This window comes from Apium graveolens, chromosome 8 (genome assembly GCF_009905375.1).
Source record: "Apium graveolens cultivar Ventura chromosome 8, ASM990537v1, whole genome shotgun sequence".
In the NCBI taxonomy this organism is placed as follows: Eukaryota; Viridiplantae; Streptophyta; class Magnoliopsida; order Apiales; family Apiaceae; genus Apium; species Apium graveolens.
The window spans coordinates 214581140-214607935 of NC_133654.1; the positions used below are offsets into that span (position 1 = coordinate 214581140).

Here is a 26796-nt window from a genome sequence, read left to right on the forward strand (position 1 = left end):
TAAAACAAGTCTTTTATTAATATCAATGAAATCAAAACAGATTATATAAAAGTTATTCCTAAAGCCTCATACATGATTAGACTTAGGACATATCTCTTTCAGGACTTATTTCCTAAAGTCTAAAGATGAGGCTAGTGAAATCATCATCAATCACATAAGGCAAGTCAATAATCATCCTGATTTTAAAGTAAGGAGAATCAGGAGTGACAATAGAACTGAGTTCAAGAATTCTGTCATGAGAGCATTTTATGAAGAAAATGGAATTTTGCATGAGTTTTCAGCAGCAAGAACTCGACAACAGAATGGAGTAGTGGAGAGGAAGAACAGATCACTTATTGAAGCTACCAGGACAATGCTTGAAGAATCTAAATTACCAACATATTTCTGGGCTGAAGCTGTAAATACTGCATGCTACACTCAGAATATTTCTCTGATTAATCAAGAAAAATGCATGACTCCCTATCAATTGTTCAAGAACAAGAAGCCAACTCTATATTTTCTTCATGTCTTTGGCTGCAAATGTTATATCTTGAGAAATCAAACTGATCAGAATGGGGAGTTTGATGTTAAAGCAGATGAAGGAATTTTTGTTGGATATGCTGTTGGTAAAGCATATAGATTCTACAATCTAAGAACCAATATTATTGTGGAATCAATACATGTTTTGTTTGATGATAAAAAGATTGAAGGACTGCAAGATGGAGACTACCATGAGAGCCTCAAATTTGACAATGTGGAGATGGTTAGTGATGACAGTGATGATGAAAGTGATCAAGAAACAGTATCAAAGGATAATGTAGAAAAATCTACTACCAATGAAGAACAAAATTCAACATCTGTCGAGTTGCATAATGCTTCATCCATTGAAAGACAATCTGCCTTATCCGTCGGAAGGCAACCTGCTTCATCCGTCAGTACTCAAAATTCACCATCCGTCGGGTTATAAAAAGGAGCTGGGAGTCAGGATAGATCACTTACAGAAAGCTCCTCTTTCTCAAATCAAAGATACATTAACTCAGGGGGAGTTTCTAACAATCAAAACTCAATCACACATCAAGACAACAATGAGGCCTTTTCATCTAGAGCTAATCTACCTTAACAAAGAAAATGGACAAAATATCACCCCTTTGAACTCATCATTGGTGATGTATCTTCTAGAGTTCAAACAAGGAGAGCAACTCAAGAAGAATTTCTATATAGCAGCTTTCTTTCAAAGGAAGAACCAAATAAGGTAGAAGAAGCTTTGTTGGATCCTGATTGGATTTTAGCTATGCAGGAAGAGCTAAACTAATTTGAGAGGAATAAGGTATGGAAGCTGGTGCCCAAGCCTAGTGGAAAGAATCCAATTGACACCAAACGGGTATTCAGAAACAAGATGGATGAAAATGGCATAGTAGTCAGGAACAAAGCTAGATTGGTTGCTCAACAAGAAGGAATAGATTTTGATGAAACATTTGCTCATGTTGCAAGACTTGAAGCCATCAGAATCTTCCTAGCCTATGCAGCCCATACCAATTTCAAGGTCTATCAAATGGATGTCAAAAGTGCCTTTCTGAATGGAGACTTAGAGGAGGAAGTCAATGTTAGTCAGCCTCCTGGTTTTGAAGATCCAAATTTTCCAGAATATGTCTACTATCTTTTGAAAGCACTTTATGGACTGAAACAAGCACCTAGAGCCTGGTATGACACTTTATCAAAGTTCCTTTTGGAAAATCACTTCACAAGAGGTACTGTAGATAAAACTTTATTCTTTAGAAATGTTAATGGCTCTAGTATACTTGTTCAAATTTATGTAGATGACATTATTTTTGGTTCTACAGATGAAAAACTTTGCAAAAAGTTTGCCAAATTGATGCAGAGTAAGTATGAAATGAGTATGATGGGAGAACTAACTTACTTTCTTGGTTTACAAGTTAAGCAAGTTAGTGATGGAATATTCATTAGTCAAACTAAATACATTCATGATCTTTTAAAGAAGTTTGATCTAATGGATTGCACATCTGCAAAAACTCCCATGGCCACTGCAACTAAGCTTGAATTAAACACTACTGAAAAGTCTGTGGATATTTCAAGTTATAGGGGCATGGTTGGCTTACTTCTGTACTTAACAGCTAGTAGGCCAGATATAATGTTTGCTACATGTTTGTGTGCTAGATTTCAGGCTAATCCTAGAGAATCTCACTTAGTAGCTATTAAGAGAATTTTCAGATATCTCAATGGAACACCAAAATTTGGCATTTGGTACCCTAGAGATTCTGGTTTTGATCTAACTGGTTATTCAGATGCAGATTATGCAGGTTATAGAATTGATAGAAAAAGTACAACATGAATTGTCAATTTCTAGGAAATAAGCTTGTGTCCTGGTTCAGTAAAAAGCAAAATTCAGTTTCTACCTCTACAGCTGAAGCTGAATATATTGCTGCTGGCAGTTGCTGTGCACAAATTTTGTGGATAAAAAATCAATTGCTAGACTATGGTCTGTAAGTTGAGAGGATTCCCATTTTCTGTGATAACACAACCGTAATTGCCATCACTGAAAATCCATTACAACATTCAAGGACAAAGCACATAGACATCAAGTACCACTTCATAAGGGAACATGTAATGAATGGTACTGTGGAACTATATTTTGTTCCAAGTGAAAAGCAGCTTGCACATATTTTTACCAAGCCACTGGATGAATCCACCTTCTTAAGGTTAGTAAGTGAGTTAGGTATGCTTAATTATTCTTAAATCTTTTCAGATAATATGCAGGTTGATATGCAGCCAGAAATTTAATAAATTTTTCAGTCTAAGATGGAATTTTGGCTAAGTCAAAATTTACATCTTGACGGATGATCTTATCCATCGAGTTTGATCATCCGTCGGAGTATTGCTTGTAAATAAAAATCAATTATTTTTCTGAAATATTTTATAACTCAACGGATAACAGTCTATCCTCATCCGTCGAATTGTTGTAATCTTAGCCGTTAATTTCATGAACATTATCCATCGAGTATACTTACAGTTTGTAAGCATAACACGACGGATAATTGATGGAATTTTTACAGTATATTTTTAAACGACTATTTTAGGCAATTTTTGTTGGTTACTTTATTTTACTTTATTATTTTTGACACTTATTTTTGAGATAGTATAAAAGCTTATTTCATTTCTATTGCTTTTCTTTTATCATTCTCAAATCATCTGCTCTAAATTCTCTCTTTCTCAAAAGCAATTAGCATCTCTATCTTTGCAATTTCCACTCTCTAACAATGGCACCAGTAGTCAAGATACTGTCACAAACTGGATTCATCTATGAGAAGAACAACTTCACAGCTCTAGTGAACAAGGGGATTCAACATTCAAGTGACTACCACAAAATGATGGATTTTGTGAAGAACTGCAAACTCAGCTATGCAATGCTAGAATCACCCACCATCTTCTGTGAGGTTGTTGAAGAGATGTGGACTACTGCTTTATACAACTCGACAGATAATGTAATAACCCCAATTTTTGGAATTTTTAAAACACGGATGAATAGTAACTTTTGCTGACAATGCTGATTAAGGAAAATTATCAGACCACGTTATATAGGAGTACTGTTATGGAAATTCTAGGATCGTATTAGTATTCCATAAATTAAATGAGTATATGTAAAGGTCATTAGAATTCGGATCCGGACACTTTGATTTTTTTCGAAAATCCACCAGATACCGAAAGAATTGAGTATAAGGTAACATGATTAAAAGGATTTAAATTCAAGGGTTATAAGAGAGGATCATAAAAGGAATATAAAATATTGAGAAAGGTTTAGGGGAACCCAAGTAATAAGATCCCGGATATGATCCCTCAAACGATCAACGAGAATGAATAATAAACGAGTCGTAAAGCAATTAAATGACTAAGGATCAAGCTTGGGCAAGTAGCTAGGGGATTAGCAAGGATAATACAAGTATTAAAGCACCTAATTAACAAGGATTAAGCTTAATGAAAAGCTTCCACCATAAGAAGAGGACAAGTGGCAAGAGTGATGCAAGTGGTGACATAGGCTTGCTTACATCACTTTCCACTAACTAACCAAGAGTTAGCCAAACAAATATCCACCTACCATTCCATTTACACCACAAAATAAGTCAACACAAGCAAGCTTTTTTTTCTCCCCCATTTTCATTGCTCTCGGCCAAAACAGAACCAGCACATTAAAACTGCTGTATCTCCTTCATTTCTCACTCAAATGTTGTGTTCTATAGCTCGTTGGAAAGGTATTGAAATGGCCTACAACTCTTGTTCACAAGTCTCATCCAAATAATCATGGTAAGACCCTCATTTTTACAGTTCTTTAAATCGGACTTTTAGAAACTTCAAAGCCTAACTTTGTGTTCTTGATTTCTTTGGAAAGATCAAGTTTGTAGGAGGCTCCATAAGGCTTCCTAGTAACTTTCCACCCTCCAAAAAAGGTATAAATCTTCACACCCTTTAGTAATAAGTTTGAATGTTGAAGTTTGGAGATGGTTTGGATGGATGAGTAGTAATTTGAATGATAAGCATGATTCGAGCTTAATTGTTAAGTAGTTTAGTTGAATTTGGAGATGTTATAATATATGATTGGATTGAGATCCTTGAGCTTATTATGACTGAAATCAGTAGCATTGATGTGTATCTTGAGTTGTTGTTGATTGGTAGTTGGATTGATATGATTTAGAATGGTAAAAAATTTGGAAATCGCGTAAACATAGCCGTCGTAATATCCGATTTACTTTAGACTGCTTTTGTTCATAACATTAGGACCCGAGAACTCCCTGCTAGGTTTTGACCATTTCCATGTTTAGATAGTTCATTTTACGAGCTTCGTTTTGATATGTGGTTCGTTTGATTCTGATGTACGGTTTAAGAGAAACGGCCATTTTAAGTAACGACGTTTCGCGAACGAAACATTACCCCTTGCCTTACTTTGAAATATAGGTTAAAGACCTAAAATGACTAATTGGAGTATGAAACATTTATGTAAAGTGTAATAGGCAGTTGGTAAGACACTCGCGAAGGAATCGCCTTAAAACTCGTAATGGTTAATTTATTAAAAATGGTGGAGCCGAGGGTACTCGAGCGACTTAAGAGAATCAGTAAGCGCAAAGCGAGCGTTAGAGTCTAATTTGGTTAAAGTATAGATTTACAAGTGAATTCGGTTTAATTCCAACTTATATGTTGTTTATAGGTTACCAGACTCGTCCCGAGCCATTTGTAACCCCCAGTCGCTCAGGCAAGTTTTCTACCCGTTATACTGTTGTTGTGATGTATATGTGTATATGCATGATCTTGTGATAAATGCATATTTGTTATTAGCAAATTCTTGCGATATATTGTAGCATGTGATATGGTATATATGCATGCATGTTTCGTATTCTTGATTTATATATCTGTTGGTTCAAATGCTTATTCGTTGCATAATACCTATGCTAGAGATAAGCGGTATTTGCGTATACCCTTAGTATAGGGGATCAAAACGTGAACTTTTTCTAAAACCGGGAGGCGAGGCTCCCGAGTATAATATATATTTATATATATATATATATTGATATAGTTTTTAAAACTATTAATCAAATAAGGTTTATTCGATAACTTTATTTTATTTAATGAATATTATTACGAATATTCATTCGAGGGCTTATGACTTCTTTATTTTATTAAATGAATATTATTTTGAATATTCATTCGAGGACTTATAACTCTTTTTATTTTATTATTTGAATATTATTTGAATATTCATTCGAGGGCTTATGACTCTTTTATATTATTTATTGAATATTATTCGAATATTCATTCGAGGGCTTATGACTCCTTTATTTTATTTAATGAATATTATTACGAATATTCATTCGAGGGCTTATGACTTCTTTATTTTATTAAATGAATATTATTTTGAATATTCATTCGAGGACTTATGACTCCTTTTATTTTATTATTTGAATATTATTTGAATATTCATTCGAGGACTTATGACTCTTTTATATTATTTATTGAATATTATTTGAATATTCATTCGAGGGCTAATGACTCAGTTTATATTATTTAATGAATATTATTTGAATATTCATTTGAGGATCTATGACTCCGATTATTTGCTGAGATATTCTTTATTTTATTAAAGAATAAGGTGTCGATAATCACACTTATCTTTGATTATTCAAATAAAGATAGTACTTTCGTATAAGTATATCTTTGGTTATTTAATACTCATTTCAAGTATAAGTTTTAAAACTTCTACTTCAATTATTTTTTTATAAAGATTATTCTTTATGGGAATATTATTTAAATAATAATATTCAGATATTTTCTAATATATTGGGACTGATTTATTTCATTAAATCAGCATTACTCCAAACACTCTTTAAAGTGTTTTCGAGTCTTCAAAATGATTTTTAAAAGTTAGAGCGGATCCCAAAACTCATTTTTATATTTAAGATCTTCCTTTTAAAGGGGATTTAAATACTCGTTCAAAACTTGAGGGATCCGGCTCAGTGGTGTATTTTACATTCGCAACGAGGTTGCTGTTTTGAGAAAACATCTTGATTACTTGCCCATCGTTCGTGAAGTAAGTTCATCTATTTGAGTCGGCATAAGCAACATGGGCTCAGTGGGCGTCCATGAAAGTGTAAGTGGCTCAGTGGGAGTCCATCAAATGCGTAAGTGGCTGAGTGGCAGTCCAGCATAAGGTCCTATTGTGGCCAGGGTGATGACCAGTGGGGAATTCGTCCATCTACTAGTAGAAAAGGTTACTTATTGGTATCTTTGCCTGATCAGCAAGATATCAGGTTTATGCCAAGGTTTTCTCCTTTCCAAATTCATTGGATATTGTAACTCTATTTATAATTTTCATAACAGAGGTTTTCAAGGAGTGTATGAAATGTATATATATAGGTGTATATATATCGGGATTTAATAAAGTATCTCGTAACTTCATTATTTATAATGATATTCAAAGATTGAATCTATTCAAATCTTGTCTTGTAGTCTCATCTATGTGATGAACTTTTGAACTGATTATAACTTGAACGGTGGTAGTTCAAGTAATATTTGGAAAAGATATAAGTATATTGGGGTATCTTATAACTTCATATTTTCAACTTATATCTAGTTAATGATTATCTTATGCATATCAAAGATTTTCATAAAAACGTTGAGACAAGGGTAGATATATGAGATCACCTTATAACGATATTTTTATACAATTATAAACTGGAACTCTGTGTATATTATGCATGGAAGAGGACTTCCAAGATTTTGAAAAGTATATATGTATATATACTGAATATTTTGCGACTTCATCGCATTAAGATATCAAACTTGGTTCATTTCTTTTGACCAAGACTTTCATGAGTACTATGAGAAGGCTCATATATTGTTAATCATTATACATATTATTTTGGTGGGCTTGCTGCTCACCCTTGCTTTCTTCTTTCATCACACAACAACAGATAGAAAAGATGAACAGGACCAAGCTCCCGATTCGCAAGTGGTTAGAAAACGTTCCGCAGTCTTCTGAAAGCGTTGATGCCCCCGTAGCTGAGGTAGGAGCTACCAATAGGCTAGGTTTTCAACTATTGATGAACCAGACTTATGTATAATATGAATTGTAATAATGGCAAGGAATATGTAAATTTATTCAGAACCTTTTTAAGGTGTAACGGTTTATAATTGTGGAATATAAGGACTTGTGTTATTTTTTGAGTGTTCATCTCTGAGACTATAACTTGTGGTGTGTGTGTTTATTGTGGGGTCACAGTACAGAGTAGTTGATTATTTATTAAGATTGAGTGTTATTAAGGGAAATGGAACTCGTGACAACCCGGATCCCCGACCCCGGATTTGGGGGTGTTACAGAAGTGGTATCAGAGCTAAGCGTTATAAACCTCAGAGATGATGTGACGTTAAGATAATAAGTTCACTAAGATAATAAGAACTCTTGCCAAGTTCCTAGTCAGGCTACCTAACGTAGTACTGACAGTTAAAACCCTTATGGGAACCCTTATAAATATCATGATAGAAGCGTAGTTCGTTATCGTATATGGTAACGGGACTCCGAACCCTGAGGTTGAGGAGCAACAACGCGATGATGTTTTATTACTTATTGGAGATCAGATTATGGATCCGATAGAGCATCCTAACGCGGGATCGGATGATGTTCATGTTGAGGATGTTGTCCTAGAAGGGATAGTTGCTGAGGAGGATCCCATGGAGGATCTTGACAAGAATGAATAAAGGACCACTGATGAATTGATGACCATGGTTAGGTCGACTACCAGAGGTAGAATTGGTCGGTCACTATCGGAGGTTAGTTCGAGTTTGTAAAGATAGTAGCCCCCTTTAACGCGGCTTACTCGTAAGACTGAGAAGTTTGAATGGACAGAGAAATACGAGAACAACTTTCAAGAACTGAAGCAAAGATTGGTGACGACCCCTATGATGGCATTGCCGGATGGAAAAGGAGATTTTGTGATGTGTAGTGACGCTTCGCATAAGGAATTAGGGTGCTTCTTATACAGCACAACAAGGTAATCACGTACGCATCAAGACAATTAAGGGAATATAAAATTCGATATCCCCACCCATGAGCTTGGGCTCGTGGCAATAGTTTTGCCCTAAATATTGGAGGCACTACTTGTATGGAGAGAAGTACGAGATTTACACAAGCCATAAGTGCTCTAGTGCATTTTCACGCAGAAAGAGCTCAACATGCGCCAAATGAGGTGGTTAGAGATAATCAAGGATTACGATTATGAGATTCTTTATCATTTGGGGAAAGCCAATGTGGTGGCTGATGCCCTTAGTAAAAAGGAGAGACTCAAGATGATAATGTCTTTGAGAGAGTTTATAAGAGATTTTGAGAAAATGGAAATAGAAGTGAAGGTAACCGGAGCCGGTACCGAAAAGCTGTTTGAGATTGCAAGACAGACCGAATTATTGGAAAAGAACATATTGTGCCAGAAAAAGTGATGAATGAAGGCAGAGAGCCAAAAAAATAGATATGAGATTAATACCGAGAAAGATGATAAGGGAATAATGAGGTATTCCTATAGAATTTGGGTTCCAAATGTTTAAGAGCTTAAAGATGAGATCCTAGATGAAAGTCATAGTTCAAGGAATAAGATTTAGGGCAAACCCTGAATGTGATAGTCAGGGAGGACGCCATCAAGATAGAAGGAACCCATAACATAATGAAGTGGAAAATCAGGATTTTAACGTATAAGATAACCCCAAGTATGGGAGAAGGATGAAACATTTCATACTGAGAAAATAGAAGTCGAGCAAGATAAGGAGACCCGAGACGGTACTCCTATATGGAAATTCATGGACCTGTCTAAACAGAACTTATACTTTTATTCCCAACCACCACCTTAAGGAAACAATGCGGTAGGAAATCCTTTCATGACCTTTAAGTCGCTAAGCTCTCAGAGTTCCAAGGAACAGTTTGACCCAGTCGAGGCAAGAGCCTGACTAAAGGAAATATAGGAATTATTTGAGATTCTAAATGATTGACGAAGCACAAAAGACTGTTTTTGTCACTTACCCCTGTAAGAGAGAGGCCACCCGTTGGTGACAGGCCAAGAAAGGCATAGAGCCAGAGGTTATAATAAACTGATTAAAGTTCAGACAATTGTTTTCAGGAAAGTACTTCCCAAGGTTATGGAGGTAGTGTAAAAGCTTTAGAGCTAGAACAAAAGCGGACGAGTATGATGAATTATGAATCTAAGTTGTAAAAGTTGTCAAGATTCGTTCTGAGGACACGAATCTAGAATGACGGGATGTTTAAAATCAATGCTTATGTTGTGTTGGTTCATATAATGGTTGTAATGGAAACGAAAATAAAAGACTGAAAAGGGAAGGAGTATAAAGGGATATAAAGGAAATAGAGTTGAGAAGTGATAAGGGAGTTAGGTATGGGAAACCCTAAGAAACCCTTGCAATAAATATAGAGAAGTGTGTCATCATCAGCGCGATGGTGACTGATCATGAGATAAATTCAAGGTTTGAAGGCGTAAGCGATACGTATAGTTAATTCCCTTGAAGTTGACAGTATTCGATGAAACTTTGAGATAGATCGATTGATTAATAAGGAAACGCGGATGGACGGAGGAGTCAAGAAAGTAAGAAATTAGGAAAATTGGATGAAGGAAGTGACCTTCAAGAATATGAAGTGTAAGACCGGTGGCTTGATACCCAAAAAGGGTGACGCCAGGTATGAAAGATATCCCAACATTGAGATGACTGTTCAGATAAACAACAAAAGTAAATAAGGAATTATTAAGAAGAAGTTCACGTTGAACATGACCAATATCTTCCAGAACATCCTTGTTATCGTTACCCAATTTAGGCAATAAAAGCGGATAACCATTGTTATCTTTTGGAGGCCATATTGATTAACCTCATTTTGAATACAGATGTTATTGTGAAATTCAGCATATATTATCGAGGTGGGAATGGTTAAATAAGACACCCTTATCAGGGATATATGACTTGATTATCCATGGAAGGATGCATGTACCTTTTAAAGGTGGAATTAAGGATATAACATCGGTAACTTAAAATAAATCCTAGGGGAATGCATAAAGGTTGGCATTTCACCCTTAATAGGGATAGTATGAGTTTTGACAGTATGAATTGGAAAGGATTAAGGTAATAACAACCTTTAAGAATCAGTGGAGAAATTCTTCAGAAGTATATAGACAATAATTCTGGTATTAATAAATGGTATCTTGATATGCCCTGTATCTAGGGAATACAGGAGGAACGATTCAATGATAACCTTAGAGGTTTTACAAGGAGAAAGGTAATATTCAAAATTCTCAAGAATAGAAATGTTGATAAAGGAAATATGACGTAATTATAATGATGCCAAGTGGGGCACGTGTTAAACCACGAGAAAGTATGGATCGAACCAGTAAAGGTCGAAATTGTTCAGGGCAATTAGGGCCTAGGATAAAAGATGTTCTAAGTATGATTGAGAGTCCGTCGTGACAGTGATTAACCTCTAAAGACTGAGGCAATAACTTATGGAAAAATGGTGATATTTTTTTTTTACTTATCAGATTTTAAGGAAAACATCTTCACAAAATCAGTGATTGAAATAAGGTAGAAAATTTATTTGGAGGTGGTTAAAATGACATTGACTATAAGGAAATTTTACTATCAGGAAAGGCCAAAGAGGTGGCCGACACTTTAAAGGTAAGAGGATAATTATAGGCGCTTGTGCCAAAGGAATACAGTGATGATGGTTAAAGCTGTGAAGGTTGTATTATGGTTTGGAAGATTGACATTCCTTCTGATGACTGTGCAATACTCAACCGTAATAGTAGTTGGGTAAAGGTTTAATTCGTGTAATCGCCATTAGCGGGCTATCTATCTTAGAAGGTCCTATCTTGAGAATAAGCCAGGACCATATTTTAAAAAGGACCAAACAAACCTTTGAGTTAAGTCTTCTATTGAAGGCATATGATTAAGAATGGTATTAACCTGCTATCGGTGCTTTGATTGAAACTCTTCTGCAATTTTATATGCTTCATGTCATGTATGTATGTCAGGATCAGGAGTGTTCTTCATGAATTATGAATGGTGATTATGTTAACTCCTTAGAAGAATTCTATACTACATGTATGGACTCCGTATGGTTAGATATTAAGATTTCATGGAAAGTGAATGATGACAGTAGGTCAGTGGTGGACCATAGTAATGCATCAATGATTCTGCGAGTAATGAGCTGATTACAACCGTGAGAGTTGTATTGGAATGGATGTTGAGATTGAGTACCACTAATCTTGTCATGTTGACGTATAAGTTATCTTTGATAGAAAAACTAGGTCGATTATTTACCTATTGAATATTTATTCCTTCTTAGGAATAGAGGTATTACTATACGAAGAAGATTGCGGTGCAAGCATAGAATTCTAGTAACGATGATGTCTAGAATGAGATCCCAGATTCGATTTTCGATGTCGAGGGAGTTTCAAAGGTGATTGTGTATAAGCTCGAGGAAGAGCATGGGTCCATAGAATGATGGACGGAATAGCAAAAATATTTAGGCATGTGAAATACGATGCTATAATACTTGATGTTGATATAAATACATATATGTTTTGTTCTCCTATGACAAACCTCTATAGTTCAGAGGTAGATTCCAAGCCAGATATTTTATGGCAATAAATTTTTTTTTTACGAATATACAATTCTCTTCAGTTCGTTCTTTTCTCTTCTTTTCATTTCATATAAACTGAGAAGAACAACCCTTCCAGAAGGGGAGGTATTGCCGAATGACTATCTATCTGTGTGATAGAAGCTGAGTAGGATACCATCTATTGTTTAATTACTTGTCAAGTACTAAAGGCTGGCCACCTTCTGTACTAACTATGCAATAGAACAAGTGTTCATGATCATAGTGATCTCTCAATAAATTCTTTTACTTTTATACGAAGGACCAAGCTTTCAAAGATGGAGGCAGCTAGAGATGAAGTGGTACCAAGTAAGATGGTATTCCGATTCTAACGCGTCCGTGATACTAAGGTTGACGCGATTATTAAGAGGTTATAAAACTCTAGCGAGTAAAGGTATATCTAGAATAGTATCATGTACGGAAGATAGTAACGATTACGAACTGGAAAAGAATGGGTATTGAGAAGCAAAATCTATAGTGCTAGAAGCTATGATGAAATTCTGTGCAATAGACTTGAAAGAAATTGGAATGATCACTTAACACGGATTGAGTTTTCTTACGACAATAGATCATATGTCATTATCGAGATGTCGCCTTATGAGATCCTTCAGGGAAGACAATGTCGATCTCCCTTATGTTAGGATGAAGTTGTAGAGCGCAAGATGCTCGGACCAGCAGTGGTCCAAAGGACCAAGGATATAATAGATCTAATCAGAAGACGACTGGTAGTAGCCCAAGATGGACATAAAAAGTATGTTGATTTGATAATGAAAGGACAAGGAGTATGAAGTAGGGGACCTAGTGTTGTGAAAGATATCCCCTTGGAAAGCCTTGGAAAGGATTGATGAGGTTCGGAAAGAAAGAAAAGCTAAGTCCACGATTTGTTGGACCCTTGGAGATATTAAGACGTATTGGGAAGTTAGCATATGAGCTAGCCCTATCCCCGAACCTGTAGCAAGTTCATAACGTGTTTCACATATCAATGTTAAGAAAGTATAATCCGGATGCCAGACAAATAAGGGCATATGAGCGCATAGACATGCAACCAGGCGTAACGTATATGGAGCAACCAGGAAGGGTTATAATTGGAAAGGGATTAAGTGCTTAGGAGTAGGGTTATCAAACTAGACCAAGTTTGGTGGTAGAACCACCATGTGGGAAAAATTGACTTGGGAGTTAGAAAATGCAATGCTAGAAAAGTATCCCCAACGGTTTTCTATCTGATTCCGGGACGGAATCCTTTTAAAGAGGGGAGACTGTAATAACCCCAATTTTTGGAATTTTTAAAACACGGATGAATAGTTACTTTTGCTGACAATGCTGATTAAGGAAAATTATCAGACCACGTTATATAGGAGTACTGTTATGGAAATTCTAAGATCGTACTAGTATTCCATAAATTAAATGAGTGTATGTAAAGGTCATTAGAATTCGGATCCGGACACTTTGACTTTTTCGAAAATCCACCAGATACCGAAAGAATTGAGTATAAGGTAACATGATTAAAAGGATTTAAATTCAAGGGTTATAAGAGAGGATCATAAAAGGAATATAAAATATTGAGAAAGGTTTAGGGGAACCCAAGTAATAAGATCCCGGATATGATCCCTCAAACGATCAACGAGAATGAATAATAAACGAGTCGTAAAGCAATTAAACGACTAAGGATCAAGCTTGGGCAAGTAGCTAGGGGATTAGCAAGGATAATACAAGTATTAAAGCACCTAATTAAGAAGGATTAAGCTTAATGAAAAGCTTCCACCATAAGAAGAGGACAAGTGGCAAGAGTGATGCAAGTGGTGACATAGGCTGGCTTACATCACTTTCCACTAACTAACCAAGAGTTAGCCAAACAAATATCCACCTACCATTCCATTTACACCACAAAATAAGTCAACACAAGCAAGCTTTTTTTTTCTCCCCCATTTTCATTGCTCTCGGCCAAAACAGAACCAGCACATTAAAACTGCTGTATCTCCTTCATTTCTCACTCAAATGTTGTGTTCTATAGCTCGTTGGAAAGATATTGAGATGGCCTACAACTCTTGTTCACAAGTCTCATCCAAATAATCATGGTAAGACCCTCATTTTTACAGTTCTTTAAATCGGACTTTTAGAAACTTCAAAGCCTAACTTTGTGTTCTTGATTTCTTTGGAAAGATCAAGCTTGTAGGAGGCTCCATAAGGCTTCCTAGTAACTTTCCACCCTCCAAGAAAGGTATAAATCTTCACAACCTTTAGTAATAAGTTTGAATGTTGAAGTTTGGAGATGGTTTGGATGGATGAGTAGTAATTTGAATGATAAGCATGATTCGAGCTTAATTGTTAAGTAGTTTAGTTGAATTTGGAGATGTTATAATATATGATTGGATTGAGATCCTTGAGCTTATTATGACTGAAATCAGTAGCATTGATGTGTATCTTGAGTTGTTGTTGATTGGTAGTTGGATTGATATGATTTAGATTGGTAAAAAATTTGGAAATCGCGTAAACATAGCCGTCGTAATGTCCGATTTACTTTAGACTGCTTTTGTTCATAACATTAGGACCCGAGAACTCCCTGCTAGGTTTTTACCATTTTAATGTTTAGATAGTTCATGTTACGAGCTTCGTTTTGATATGTGGTTCATTTGATTCCGATGTACGGTTTAGGAGAAACGGCCATTTTAAGTAACGACGTTTCGCGAACGAAACATTACCCCTCGCCTTACTTTGAAACATAGGTTAAAGACCTAAAATGACTAATTGGAGTATGAAACATTTATGTAAAGTGTAATAGGCAGTTGGTAAGACACTCGCGAAGGAATCGCCTTAAAACTCGTAATGGTTAATTTATTAAAAATGGTGGAGCCGAGGGTACTCGAGCGACTTAAGAGAATCAGTAAGCGCAAAGCGAGCGTTAGAGTCTAATTTGGTTAAAGTATAGATTTACAAGTGACTTCGATTTAATTCCAACTTATATGTTGTTTATAGGTTACCAGACTCGTCCCGAGCCATTTGTAACCCCCAGTCGCTCAGGCAAGTTTTCTACCCGTTATACTGTTGTTGTGATGTATATGTGTATATGCATGATCTTGTGATAAATGCATATTTGTTATTAGCAAATTCTTGAGATATATTGTAGCATGTGATATGGTATATATGCATGCATGTTTCGTATTCTTGATTTATATATCTGTTGGTTCAAATGCTTATTCGTTGCATAATACCTATGCTAGAGATAAGCGGTATTTGCGTATACCCTTTGTATAGGGGATCAAAAGGTGAACTTTTTCTAAAACCGGGAGGCGAGGCTCCCGAGTATAATATATATTTATATATATATATTGATATAGTTTTTAAAACTATTAATCGAATAAGGTTTATTCGATAACTTTATTTTATTTAATGAATATTATTACGAATATTCATTCGAGGGCTTATGACTTCTTTATTTTATTAAATGAATATTATTTTGAATATTCATTCGAGGACTTATAACTCCTTTTATTTTATTATTTGAATATTATTTGAATATTCATTCGAGGGCTTATGACTCTTTTATATTATTTATTGAATATTATTCGAATATTCATTCGAGGGCTTATGACTCCTTTATTTTATTTAATGAATATTATTACGAATATTCATTCGAGGGCTTACGACTTCTTTATTTTATTAAATGAATATTATTTTGAATATTCATTCGAGGACTTATGACTCCTTTTATTTTATTATTTGAATATTATTTGAATATTCATTCGAGGACTTATGACTCTTTTATATTATTTATTGAATATTATTTGAATATTCAGTCGAGGGCTTATGACTCAGTTTATATTATTTAATGAATATTATTTGAATATTCATTTGAGGATCTATGACTCCGATTATTTGCTGAGATATTCTTTATTTTATTAAAGAATAAGGTGTCGTTAATCAAACTTATCTTTGATTATTCAAATAAAGATAGTACTTTCGTATAAGTATATCTTTGGTTATTTAATACTCATTTCAAGTATAAGTTTTAAAACTTCTACTTCAATTTTTTTTATAAAGATTATTCTTTATGGGAATATTATTTAAATAATAATATTCAGATATTTTCTAATATATTGGGACTGATTTATTTCATTAAATCAGCATTACTCCAAACACTCTTTAAAGTGTTTTCGAGTCTTCAAAATGATTTTTAAAAGTTAGAGCGGATCCCAAAACTCATTTTTATATTTAAGATCTTCCTTTTAAAGGGGATTTAAATACTCGTTCAAAACTTGAGGGATCCGGCTCAGTGGTGTATTTTACATGCGCAACGAGGTTGCTGTTTTGAGAAAACATCTTGATTACTTGCCCATCATTCGGGAAGTAAATTCATCTATTTGAGTCGGCATAAGCAACATGGGCTCAGTGGGCGTCCATGAAAGTGTAAGTGGCTCAGTGGGAGTCCATCAAATGCGTAAGTGGCTGAGTTGCAGTCCAGCATAAGGTCCTATTGCGGCCAGGGTGATGACCAGTGGGGAATTCGTCCATCTACTAGTAGAAAAGGTTACTTATTGGTATCTTTGCCTGATCAGCAAGATATCAGGTTTATGCCAAGGTTTTCTCCTTTCCAAATTCATTGGATATTGCAACTCTGTTTATAATTTTCATAACAGAGGTTTTCAAGGAGTGTATGAAATGTATATATATAGGTGTATATATATATCGGGATTTAATGAAGTATCTCGTAACTTCATTATTTATAATGATATTCAAAGATTGAATCTATTCAAATCTTGTCTTGTAGTCACATCTATGTGATGAACTTTTGAACTGATTATAACTTGAACGGTGGTAGTTCAAGTAATATTTGGAAAAGATATAAGTATATTGGGGTATCTTGTAACTTCATATTTTCAACTTATATCTAGTTAATGATTATCTTATGCATATCAAAGATTTTCAGAAAAACGTTGAGACAAGGGTAGATATATGACATCACCTTGCAACGATATTTTTATACAATTATAAACTGGAACTCTGTGTATATTATGCATGGAAGAGGACTTCCAAGATTTTGAAAAGTATATATGTATATATACTGAATATTTTGCGACTTTATCGCATTAAGATATCAAACTTGGTTCATTTCTTTTGACCAAGACTTTCATGAGTACTATGAGAAGGCTCATATATTGTTAATCATTATACATATTATTTTGGTGGGCTTGCTGCTCACCCTTGCTTTCTTCTTTCATCACACAACAACAGATAGAAAAAATGAACAGGACCAAGCTCCCGATTCACAAGCGGTTAGAAAACATTCTGTAGTCTTTTGAAAGCGTTGATGCCCCCATAGCTGAGGTAGGAGCTACCAATAGGCTAGGTTTTCAACTATTGATGAACCAGACTTATGTATAATATGAATTATAATAATGGCACAGAATATGTAAATTTATTCAGAACCTTTTTAAGGTGTAACGGTTTATAATTGTGGAATATAAGGACCTGTGTTATTTTTTGAGTGTTCATCTCTGAGACTATAACTTGTGGTGTGTGTGTTTATTGTGGGGTCACAGTACAGAGTAGTTGATTATTTATTAAGATTGGGTGTTATTAAGGGAAATGGAACTCGTGACAACCCGGATCCCCGACCCCGGATTTGGGGGTGTTACAGATAAGACCATCACTCTCACCATTAAAGGTAAGGAATTCTGTATTAATAGTGATGTTATCAAAGCATGTTTCAAGATTCTAGATAATACTATGATCTTACCACACAAAGACACTAATATAGATAATATGCTTAATTCCATGAACTATGCTCTCTCTACTTCTAAGTTAAGTGACATTAGGAGATTGGATCTTAGGAAGGAATGGAGTTTCATGTGTGATGTAGTAACCAAGGTCTTTACTGGTAAAATCAGTAATTTTAATTCTGTCAATTTTTCCATGCATAACATGCTTTACATGCTAATTACAGATAAATTCTTCAATTTTAGTGACCTTGTTTTGTTTGAGTTGGGATTTAAATTAGGAGAGTTAAATAAAAGGGGTAAAAATGTTTATTATGCTAGATTTTTCATGATGTTAGCTAACCACCTCTCTGAGGAAATTGTACTTGAGAACCCATAGAAAAAATTAGATTGTTGGGTTCAAGAGAGAAGAATTATTGCAGATTTGAACAGGGAAAATCATCATAGAGAAGTGCCACTCTTCTATTTCCATGTAATGGAAGCACCTCAGGTAAGTGAGGTAAGTTCATATGTCCCTACTATTCCAACCTCTCAAATTTTTTTGAATTCTAGTGTAGCAATGGCAACTGTGTCAATGACCCAACAGTTGCCTACCCAAGCTACTAAATCATCAAAAATTTCAAAATCCAAATCAAAGAAAGCCCTCTCTGGTATCTCCCAAAAGATGCCAGTTGCAAAATCTACCAAAACCAAAGAGGGGAGTGTGAAGGTGGGTAAGGTAGGTGAGGGATAGGGTGAACATAAAAGAAACCCTAAGAATAAGGATGGAGAGTTGAGTGGTTCACAGCCTAGCCACACTGCAGTTTCCCAACAAACTGCAGTGATTAATAAGGATAAAAGCTCATTTCTAGTTCCATCCTCCCAAAAGGATGTGGCTATTGAACAAAGCTCTCAGCCAAGAGCACATTCCAAAAGGGTAAGGGACACTAGCTCACCCCAAACTTATGCCAGAAAGAAGAAATCCAAAACCTTTGGGGATGCACAGGGTTCACACACTGTGTAAACTGGTGCTAAAGACACAGTCACTGCACATTCATAAATTCAGCTTGATGTGGCTCCAATAAATGTGGAGTCACAGCCAAAATCATTAGTAATAGAAGCACTTCAAACACCAAATTCTCCCACAAACTCTCTGGATGTGGACATGATCAAAATATCAATTCCTAATTCCCCTTCTTTAACTTTGTTGGGGAAGCCAAAATCTACTGCAAGTGAGCATCATCTTTTGGATGATTTATTGGCTCACTTGCCAATTCTTTCAGAAACTGTTGAAACAGTTGTGCCCAAAATCTCATCAATCAGCACAGAGTCCACAATAGTTTCAATTCCAAGTTCATTCATTTCTACTCTCTCGATGGATATTGCTCATCCGTCGAGTAGTGATTGTATCCCGATGGATAAGCTTAACATCATTTATCCGCCGGATAGTCAAACTGCTAACTCGATAGATATTCCTCATCCATCGAGTGTCTCTGCACAACTTCAAATTTCATCTATTATCTCTAGTGCAGAAGACTTAGTGGTTGTATAGTCACTCTTAGGATTGAGGGAAGAGAGTGTTATGAGTGAGAGTCTGGGTTGCTCCCAGGAAAAAGGAGAGAAAAAGAGTGACAATATGCAGTCCATTTCTTCAAGATTGGCAAAAGAGAGTGAGAGGAGTCCTATCTTAGATGGTGAAGGTGAGGGTGTGAGGGTGGGAAGCTAGGGTGAGACCCTGATGCAACAAAAGAGAGAACAAGAGAGAAATACAGGTACATGAGCTATAAGGATGGATGTCATTGTTAGTAAGTTAATGAATATCCAGGATACAGACGGGGAGGGACTATCTCAGCAATCTCAAGCTACTATAGATTCCACCTCCCTTGATGCTGAGGCATTTACTCACCCTGTTCCAGCTTATCAACTTCTAGCTGAACAGGGCAATGACAATGTAGAAAGGATGCTCAATTTGGTGCATACCACTCTGTCAATGCTAAGAGCTAAGGATGCCATCACAGCTTTTCCCTCTACAGCTGGTGATGTTGATTATGAGACTAGTGTTTCAGCAGATTTCTTTGGAGATGAAGGTGGAGAAAGTGAAGAAGAGCCATTGGACATAGGGGGAGAAGTAGGTTCTAGTTCAAGATCATGCATGCCATCATGGGCATTTTCAAAACATTATGATGAACACTACTTCAAGATAACCCTAATCCAACTCATAAATCAGACAAATTCTACTCTTCAAACCACTACAAATGCCAACACCAAGAAGCTCATTCAAGCACATCTTGCTTCTCTGCAACTACACAAATTCAAGGCTTCCAACATGCTAGAGATGTCAACACCATTAAGGGTGATATTGATGAGATGAAAAAGGCTATTTCTGACAAGATGGACTCTAAGCTTCCAGCAACTATAATGCTTGACATCAAGAGACAACTCAGGAAAAATTCTGATCTTGCCACAAAGATAGATGCCTTAGATACAAGAATGTTAGCTATGGAAGCATCTCTAACAGCCATTCATCTTCATCAAGCTCAACAAACAGACTTGATTCAGAAACTGGTGGCTGCACAAACCTCCTCCTCTACTCAACTTGATGATAGCAAAAAAGGGCAGAAAGGACCAAGTGAGGGGGAGAAGCTTCAAATTCAAATCAGTAAAGTAATTGTGCCTGCAATTGCTTTCACCAAGCCACCAGTAACAGACGGTATTGATCTGATCAATGCAGCAGCAGCCAATTTAAGAGAAGCTAAAAAGGAGCAGTTGAAGCCAATAAACTGGGAGAAAATTGATGAGGACATACAAAAGAAGTTTGGGCTAGTAAAGGAGCTAGTAAATTCAGCCATTCATCACTCTCAAGTCAAGCATATTTATGAATGAAATGAGCATGAACTATCTGGAAAGAGGACAACCATCCAGCATCAAATCTCCAAAAGCTGAAATTATTCTGAAGCCAAGGGTGAACTATCCAAAATCATCATTCAAGAACCCTTTGGATACAGTATATGAGACATCTAAGCCTGATGAGAAGAAGATTCTATCAAGACAATTGCCTTCTATAAGGATCCAGCTGATTCAGCCTTAAAAAGGAGAATTGCTAAAGTTTTCAGGAATGGGAAAGAAATATGTGTGGTGGCTGGACATCCTCAATTTATGCAAGCAAAGAGAGAAGAAAAGGCAAGAATGAAGCAGGAAAAGAAGCAAGCCATTCTAAATGCCAAAAAGGCTAAGCAAAAGAAAGAGCAAGCTGCTATCTTGGCCAAGCTACAAGCTGTGAAACCAACATAACAGAATCCTGCTCAGCCATCTGATATCACTGAATCTCAAGATCCAAAGAAGCAAGTTGAATCACAACAGAAGAAATCTCAGAGATACAAGGAATTGGCCAAAAGAACCAAAAGGAAATTGAACTTTGTAGGTAAAGAATTGGAGGATCAGTTTCCCAAGGAATCCACTTCAACTACAACTCAAGCATCAAAACCCTCTGTGGTATTTGAAGACCTCAAGGTGGTGGATCCTTACAAGAACATTCATGGTGAACCTATTGTGCCTAAGGATGAACCAATAGACTGGGAGAGCCTACCAATTCCTGACTTCAATCTGCCAATCCTTAACAAATCAAAGAGAACAAAGTCAAGAGCAGTCAAGAAAGTGAAGTTGTCACCTCTCAAATCCAAATCTCTAGTCAAAGCTCAATCTAAAGTCAACAAGGGAGATTACATGTACTTGTGTGACATCAAGGAGTTCTCTAATCTAAATCTCTATCTAGATGAACTAGAAGAAGTGAGAGGGATTGATGCATACAGAAACCTACCTGAAAGGTTAGTTTTCAAGTACAAGGGAGGAAAGGAGATTCAATGGCCACTTCACAGAATCCTTCAAGAAAGCCAAGCTGTACTGATAAAGGTTTATTCATCTTTCAAGAAGAACTTTGGGTTCAATGTAACTGCAAGAAGATTGGTTCTAAAGAAGATTGAAGAACTAAGGAGTATTAGAGCTAAAGATGAACTTCCAAAGACTCTAATTATTCCTTACACAGGGAGAAGAGTGCATCTAAGGCCCTACTGGCTGATGGAGTTCATGGATGATAAAGGAGTTAGAAGATTTTTCAGATTAGAAGACCAACTGAGCATCTCTAGCATTGAGACTCTCTTGGAGATGCAAGAAAAGCTGAATCTCTCAGAATCTGATGAACTGGAATTCCACAGACAGCTCCAAAATCAGATAAAGAAAACAACAGAAAGCTTGGAAAGAGATCCAGACCTTCAAGGAACTAGATAAATCTGCCCAGGCTAGAGGAGCACCTTGAAAATGACTGTGAGCTAAACTTTGTACATTTTGATTAAATGATGCACTTAACGGTTTTATCTACTTACTTCCAATTTTAGGGTGTTTTGTAATCATCAAGTTTCTCTTAATTTATGGCTACAATTCCATTAGACATAAATTGGGGGAGATTGTTGTGTATATGTTGTGTACTTGATGATTTCATTAACAAAACACCTTGGTAGATTTTACTTAGTGAAAAATGTAGCACTCGACGGATAAGGATTATAGTCCCGACGGATAACTCAATATAGTCCCGACGGATGATGATTTATTATCCATCGAGTGAGTAGCTTATGTAATAATAAGTCTATAGCACATTTCTGCATACACATTATTTAGTCTCTGTAGTAGTACTCAAGTCATGTTGACTTTAACTAGATATGCAGAATAGGTTGATTAATTGTACATAGATGATATCTTGTAATTCTGCATAAATGAAATGAAGTCAAGTGCCAGATTGCTACCCGACGGATAAACAACAATGTCATTCGACGGATGATCATGAACTCGATGGATGATCATGAACCCGACAGATAAAGAATTCAAACATTAGTTGATAGTGACAACACAGTCACATGTGTCGAGTGTATGCAAATGGAATGTGGTAGCCTACTCAACTGGGTTTTAGAGAACAAAGAAGCATTTCCATTTCCATGCTATTATGAAGATATTCAAAGATGCTGGAATAGAGTAATGAAGTAGCATAGTATTAGACTTGATAGTTTTTGTTTTATTATCTTGTCTTATTGCTTTGTAATCTTGGTGATATATAAACCAAGAAGTAGCAGATAGAACAACTAACTAAGCAACCAATAGAAAAACATTTGTAAGCTGTATTCTTAGCATTTCTCTTCATTTTAGTTGTTGTCAATTTGTAAGCAGTTGTGAGCTAATTGATACACAGAGTTCTCTTGATATATTATATATCTCTGATGGATACATTCAAATCCACCAGAAAGTTTTTAAAGACTTGTGTTTTTAATTAATTGTGTTTTGATTCATTTCAAGTTATTCTTCTGCACTCTGCAAATCAATTCACAGTGATATATATTTAAGTTAGAACATTTTTATTTGTGAAAAAGTTTCAAGAATTCCATTCAACCCCCCTTCTGTAATTCTTGTTGCATTATTAAGGGACTAACAGAAGCCCTTGGACACAGTGTATGAGACACCAAAGCCTGATGAAAAGAAGCTGTTGGCCAGGTCTAAAGCATTCTACAAGGATCCAGCTGATTCAGCATTGAAAAGAAGAATTGCTAAAGTTTTCAGGAATGGTAAGGAAAGTTGTGTGGTGGCTGGACACCCTCAATTTGCTGAAGCAAAGAGAGAAGAAAAGGCAAGATTGAAGCAAGAAAAGAAGCAAGCTGCTCTAGATGCTAAAAAGGTCAAACAAAAGAAGGAGCAAGCTGCTATCTTGGCCAAGTTGCAAGCTGTGAAACCCACACAACAAATTTCTGAACAACCATCTGAAGTTGTTGAATCTCAAGATCAAGTAATGCAAAATGAACCTCCATAGACAAAGAAGCCAAGGTACAAGCAAAGAATCAAGAGAAAATTGGATTTCAGTGATGAGGAGATGGAAGGATACTTTCCCAAAGAGTTTATCTCTACAACAACTCAAACATTCATGCCCTGTATGGCACATGAAGAATTCAAGATAGATCCATCCAAGAATTTCCATGGTAAACCTTTCATTCCAAAGGATGAACCAAGACTGGGATATTCTGCCAATACCTGAACTCAATCTACCTCACTTCATGAAGCCAAAGAAGACAAAGACCAGAGCAGTCAAGAAAGTGAAGCCCTCAACTCTCAGATCCAAGTCCATAACCAAAGCTCAAACCAAAGTCAACAAGGGAGACATCATGTACATCTGTGATATCAAGGAATTCTCATATTTAAACCTCTTTCTAGATGAACTGGAAGAAGTTAGAGGGATTGATGCTTACAGGAATCTACCTGAAAGGTTAGTATTCAAGTACAAGGGAGGAAGAGAGATACAGTGGCCACTTCACAGGATCCTTCAAGAAAGCCAATCTCTGCTGATAAAGGTTTATTCATCCTTCAAGAAGAACTTTGGATTCAATGTGATAGCTAGAAGACTTGTTCTAAAGAAGATTGAAGAACTGAGGAGTATTAGAGCCAAAGAGGCACTCCTAAAGACTCTAACTATTCCTTACACAGGGAGTAGAGTGCATCTAAGGCCCTACTGGCTGATGGAATTCATGGATGATAAAGGAATTAGAAGATTCTTTAGATTAGAAGACCAATTGAGCATCTCTAGCAATGAGACTCTTTTGGAAATGCAAGAAATGCTAAATCTCTCAGAATCTGATGAACTGGAATTCCACAGACAGCTCCAAAATCAGATAGAAGAAAACAACAGAAAACTTGGAAAGAGATCCAGATCTTCAAGGAAATAGATTAATCTGCTCAGGCTAGAGGAGCACCTTGAAAACGACTGTGAGCAAATCTTTGTACATTTTGTTAATTGCATAACTTTACAGTTTTATCTACTTCCATTTAAATTTATTTTTAGGGTGTTTTATTATCATCAAGTTTCTCTTAATTTATGGCTACAATTCTGGTAGACATAAATTGGGGGAGATTGTTGTGTATATGTTGTGAACTTGATGATTTCATTAACAAAACACCTTAGTAGATTTAATTTAGTAAAATATGTAGCACTCGACTGATAAGCAAATATAGTCCCGACGGATGACTCAATATAGTCCCGACGGATGATGATTTGACATCCATCGAGTGAGTAGCTTATGTAACAATAAGTCATGTAGCACATTTCTGCATACACCTTTGTATAGATTCTATAGTAGCATATAAGTAATGTTGACTTTAATTAGATATGCAGAATAGGTTGATTAATTGTACATAGATGATATCTTATAATTTTTCATAAATGAAATGAAGTCAAGTGCCAAGTAGCTACCCGACGGATAATCAACAATGCTACTCGACGGATGATCAACAAGGCAACCCGACGGATGATCATGTACCTGACGGATAATCAATTCAAACATCTGTTGACAGTGACAACACAGTCACATGTGTCGAGTGTATGTAAAAGGAATGTGGAAGCCTATTCAATTGGGTTTTTGAGAACAAAGAAGCATTGCCATTTCCATGCTATTATGAAGATATTCAAAGATGCTGGAACAGAGTAATGAAGTAACATAGTATTAGACTTGATAGGTTTTGTTTTATTATCTTGTCTTATTACTGTGTAATCTTGGTGATATATAAACCAAGAGTACCAATTAGAACAACAAGAAGACTAAGCAAATATTTTCTCAGAGAAACATTTGTAAGCTGTATCCTTAGCATTTCTCTGTAACTTTAGTTATTCTAATTTGTAAGCAGCTGTGAGCTATTCAAACTTCACAGAGTTCTCTTGATATATATATATATATATATATATCTGGTGGATACATTATAATCCACCTGAAAGTTTTAAAGACTTGTGTTTTTGTTACTTTGTGTTTTGATTCATATTTAACTTGTTATTCCGCACTTTGCAAATCAAAAACACTGTCATATATATCTTAAGTTAGAACATTTTATAATTCGTAAAAAGTTTCAAGAATTCCGTTCAACCCCCCTTCTGTAATTCTTGTTGCATTGTTAGGGACTAACAGTCTCGTAACCTATGAACAACAACATAAGCCGGAGTTAAACCACGGTCGCTTCAGAAACTAGACTTTGTCCACTTAGACCCTAACGTTCGCTTTTGCGCTTAACAATTTACATAAGTCGCTGGAGTACCCTTGGCTCCACCATTTTTATAAAATTAACAGTTAAACGTTTTAAGGCGACTCTTTCGCGAGTACTTTACCAACTGACTAATCCACCTTAAATAATTGTTTCTTATTCCAATTAGTCTTTTAAGGGCTTTAAACAAGGTCTCAAAGTAAAGTGAGGGGTAAAGGTTCATTCGCGAAATGTCGTTACTTAAAACGGTCATTTCTGCTAAACCGTACATCGGATCTAAGCAAACCATATACCAAGACGAAGCTTATGACACGATCTAGATAAAAATGGTGAAGTTACATATTGATCACTGAGCTTTCTGTTCCTAGATTCAAGCACAAACATTATATATATAAATGGCCATTACGACGTCTAAGTTTACGAGTTTTCCAAATTTTAAACTACTCTAATTTCTCACCAATTCACTCCTATCCTCCAACAATCAATAACACAACAAATACAACTTAAACCACTGCAAAATCAGTCCACACTCCAAGGTTTTACCAACTCATTCAACCACTACAAATCCACCATTCAAAATCAACATAATTTCACAAAAATCACTACTAAGTGTGGATCTAACTATACATTTACTAAATCATCTAAAAACTAAAACAATCAAGTTTAGTACTAAAGGTGAAGAAGTTTTTATACCTTGATTTGTGAGTGAAAAGTTTCTAGCGAGCCTTAAAACCTTGATCAATCCTTATACAAATTTGGATCTCACAAACAATCAAGAAAACACAAAGTTAGATTTTGAAGTTTCTAAATTTCTAATTTAAAGAATTATAAAATTGAGGATCTTACCATGCTTATTTGGAC

At 35.8% G+C, this 26796-nt stretch overlaps 1 long non-coding RNA gene across 1 annotated transcript in view; it reads left to right on the top strand.

Annotated features, from left to right (window-relative positions):
• Positions 1 to 4138: 4138 nt before the first annotated feature.
• LOC141677332 (uncharacterized) overlaps positions 4139 to 26796 on the top strand; it is a 129487-nt gene continuing 106829 nt past the window's right edge. The window contains exons 1-2 of the long non-coding RNA XR_012557383.1: positions 4139 to 4296; positions 4382 to 4439. This is a non-coding gene — a long non-coding RNA (uncharacterized LOC141677332). The remainder of the gene's footprint in view (positions 4297 to 4381; positions 4440 to 26796) is intronic.